This window comes from Sardina pilchardus, chromosome 20 (assembly GCF_963854185.1).
Source record: "Sardina pilchardus chromosome 20, fSarPil1.1, whole genome shotgun sequence".
In the NCBI taxonomy this organism is placed as follows: Eukaryota; Metazoa; Chordata; class Actinopteri; order Clupeiformes; family Clupeidae; genus Sardina; species Sardina pilchardus.
This window is the reverse complement of record NC_085013.1, coordinates 26,630,428-26,633,500: the sequence shown is the minus strand read 5'-3', so window position 1 is coordinate 26,633,500 and position 3,073 is coordinate 26,630,428.

The following is a 3,073-nucleotide window of genomic DNA, read 5'->3' as shown; positions in this document are numbered from 1 at the left end:
AGAGAGGGGGAAGAGGGGAGGAGGGAGGTCTGCCACCCTTCTCTTGTTCTCTCTCTCTCTCTCTCTCTCTCTCTCTCTCTCCCTTGCTCACTTCCTCCCTCTCTCATTTTCCATCTCAATCTTTTTTCCGGTCTCTTTCCCATTCTGCCTGTCTGTTTTCTCTATCTCTTTCTCTCTGTATCCCCCACTCCCTCTCTCTTTGTGTATCATCTCACATTCACTGTTTTACTTTCCTCTTCTTCTCTTTCGTTATCACTCTTTCTCTCTGTTCCTCTACCTCTTCTCTCTATTCCCTCTCTCACTCTTCTTCTTTCCTCTCTCTCTCTCTCTCTTCCCTTCTTTCGCCCGCTCTCTCTCTTCTCTAGCCCTTCACCTGCTCCTGGAGGGGTGCAGGCATGTGGAGCGATATGCATGGCGCTTTACCACTCCTGCTCCTCCATCATCTACTGTCAGAGGGGTGCTAGGCTCCCGTGTGTGTGTCAGAGGGGTGCTGAGCTTCTGTGTGAGTGTGTGTATGTGTGTGTGTGTGTGTGTGTGTGTGTCAGAGGGGTGCTGGGCTTCTGTGTGAGTGTGTATGTGTGTGTGTGAGGGGTGCTGGGCTCCGGTGTGAGTGTGTGTGTGTGTGTGTGTGTGTATGTGTCAGAGGGGGTGCTGGGCCCAGGTATGTGTGTGTTTGTATGTATGTGTATGAGTGTGTGTGTGCGTGTGTGTGTCAGAGGGGCGCTGGGCTTGGGTGTGTGTGTGTGTGTGTGTGTCAGAGGGGTGCTGAGCTCGGGTATGTGTGTGTGTGTGGGGGGGGGGTGTCCGAGGGGTGCTGGGCTTGTGTGTGTGTGTGTGTGTGTGTGTGTCAGAGGGGTGCTGGGCTTGTGTGTGTGTGTGTGTGTGTGTGTCAGAGGGGTGCTGGGCTCGGGTGCTGGGGGGCCCACATGCCCGCTGTGATTGATGGAGCCGCTCAGCGCTGGTTTGGGTGGCTGCTAAGGGTCCACTACCGTCCGGGGAGCCGCTCTGTGTGTGCATGCACGTGTGTGTGTGTGTGTGTGTGTGTGTGTGTGTGTGTGTGTGTGTGTGTGTGTGTGTGTGTGTGTGTGTGTGTGTGTGTGTGTGTGTGTGTGTGTGTGTGTGTGTGTGTGTGTGTGTGTGTGTGTGTGTGTGTGTGTGTGCGTGCGTGCGTGCGTGTGTGTGTGTAGGGACGGATGGGTGGGTGGTGTTAGAGGCCTCTCACTCCTTCTCCGGTGGGGGCCATTCCATACCTTGGAAGCTAAGGACCCCCTGCAACCCCCCACCCCAAGGGAGTCTTCCTGCCGACATCACCCCCCCCCCCCCCCCCCCACACACACACACACACACAACTGGGTTGAGGGGTCAGGGGGTGGTAGAGCACCCCCCCACCCCACCCCACCACACTAACACACACACAGCCATTCCACTCACTTAATGATTCCGTGCTCTTCAAGAGTTATGATGGTCTTTTCCAGTGGTGTGGTATCCTTTATGAACACTAAAGACATGTGTGAGCTCTGTTCATCAGGGTCATGAGAGGTCAAGGGTCAAACAATCGTCTCCACAGTATGCACACGTTTTTGCAGGCGTGTTACCTGGTTACCAAAAGGAAGGTGTAGTGTGGTACCGGTGATCACAAAACTAACAGCCTTATGTACAGTACGTATGTATTTATGCTTTATTATTTTGATTAAAAAATGTAATAGCAAACATACCCGGCAAAGAAATCTTGGATTTGGATCTATTTAGTCTGCCATTTAGAACTGAGCTGTCAACATATTTATTTTTTATTTTTTTAAACAAAACAAAACAAACAAAAAACAGATCAAGACTATATTTGAATAATGGATAAGGAGCAAAATCAGGTGTTTAATGCATGAACTAGCTGTTTTGTGGTGTGTTTGGGCATTGTACTAAACCACCAAATCTGCACTTAGGATCTTGTTCAAGGTATTAAATAAGCATTCTCATTGGGCAAAGTTATTAATCATATTAAGTCAGTTTTTGCTCATTGATGATGAAGTAAGTACTGTATCATTTGTGCTAAGCTAGCTTCTTCAGTGATGAAGTAAGTGCTTAATCTTTTGCGCTAAGATAAGTTCCTCTCTGATGAAGTAAGTACTGTCAGGTATCTGCACTAAGCTAACTTCCTCTGTGATGAAGTACTGTAGGCTATAATTTGCGCTAAGCTAATTTCCGCTTTGATGAAGTAGGCTAGTACTGCTAGGTATCCTTTGCACTAAGCTAAGTTCCTCTCTAATGAAGTAAGTACCGTATCCTTTGCGCTAAGCTCACTTCCTCTCTGATGAAGTAAGTACTGTCAGGTATTCTTTGCGCTAAGCTAACTTCTTCTCTGATGAAGTAAGTAGGCTACTGTCAGGTATTCTTTGCGCTAAGCTAACTTCTTCTGTGATGAAGTAAGTAAGTGCAGTGTTGGTTTTGGTGTTGTTGGGAGAGTGCTGATCAGACGTGTGCTCGGGGGTTGCGTGGGCTGTGTTGTGCGGGCCCGTGTGTGTGTGGTCTTACAGGGTCATCCCTATGTTCCCCGGGTCTTATGTTCCCCGTTTCCCCCCAAAAGGGTCCTATATGTTCCCCGGTCGCAATAGATAGTATTTTTTAAACGGGTCCTATGTTCCTTGGTCCCATACAAAGTGGGGAACATAGGACCCGGGGAACGTAGGCACGCTCCTGTTCTTACAGTAGCCTAATGTGGTTGTGAGGAGGAAGCCCATCTGCTGGCCTGGCCTCCTGAGGGAAGCGCCGAGGCACTGGGGGGAAATTCAATCATAGATTGGGAGAGGACATGACAGGGTGGGGTGGGGTGTTGGGGGGTCCCCAGAGAAGAAATCTCCTCTCTACCCCTACTCAAGACTAACTGGCTTTGTGTGTGTGTGTGTGTGTGTGTGTGTGTGTGTGTGTGTGTGCGCGTGTGTATAGTGTTTATGTGTGTGTTTGTGTGTATGTATGTGTGTTTGTGTTTGTTTGTGTGCGTGCACATTCATTCATCGCTCGGGTATGCCACTCAAACAGAATCTGTGCTTTCCGTGAGTGAAACATTTCTGACAAGACACAC